Source organism: Helobdella robusta, assembly GCF_000326865.2.
Source record: "Helobdella robusta unplaced genomic scaffold HELROscaffold_47, whole genome shotgun sequence".
NCBI classification, from domain to species: Eukaryota; Metazoa; Annelida; class Clitellata; order Rhynchobdellida; family Glossiphoniidae; genus Helobdella; species Helobdella robusta.
Window position 1 is genome coordinate 190561 of NW_008705176.1, and position 1073 is coordinate 191633.

A 1073-nucleotide genomic window follows, 5' to 3' on the forward strand; every position below is an offset into this window, starting at 1 on the left:
ACCCAAACATACACACGCTCGCACACACACATTCAAACACACATACACACACGCGCACAACGCGCGCGCGCGCGCACACACACATAAACACAGTAAACAAGATCAGACGGGGGAGATCAAGGTGAATAAAATATCACACACAAACACTACAAACACATATGCAGATACACTCAAACAAAAACACATTTATAAACACTTACATTTTCACACACACACACACACATGCACAAGGACATACAACACACACACACACACACACACACACACACACACACACAAGTAGCGAACACATAAACATACAACACTTACATACCGACACACACGCACACACAGACATATTCCCACACACAAACTCTCTCTCACACACACACACACAAACTCACACACACTCACGCACACACACACTCACACACGAACAAACAACCAAGATGACTGAATGAATGAAATATTTGAAATAGTTAACAAATTATTAATCGAATGCCACAAATAGTCCAGGACTCCACCAGTTAAACAATAACATTAATCACAACAATAACAACAACAACAACAACAAAAATAATAATAATAAAAGAATAATAACAATAACAAAAGGATTGCAACAACAATAAAAACTATTGTTGTCAACAGTAATAGTAATAGTAGTAGTCGTGGTAGTAGTAGTAGTAGTAGTAGTAGTGGTAGTAGTAGTAGTAGTAGTAGTAGTAGTAGTAGTAGTAGTAGTAGTAGTAGTAGTAGTAGTGATAATGATAATAATAAATACCAAAGTATAATAACAACAATATCAACAACAACAATAATAATAATAACCATAATAAAATAGAAAATAATTGTTTAGAGTAAAATAATTTGATAAGAGATAAATAAGAAAGTCCTAACCAAATATATCATTAGTTTTTTTGCCATGACTGTTAGCCATACTGTATGAGTTGTTGTTGTTGTTAAAGATGATGCTGTTGTTGGTGTTTTTTACATTGCTGTTGTTAATGACGATGTTATTGTTGATGATGTTACTTACATTGCTGTTGTTGTTGTTATTTACATAGTTGTTGTTGTTGTGGTTGTGGTTGTTGTTT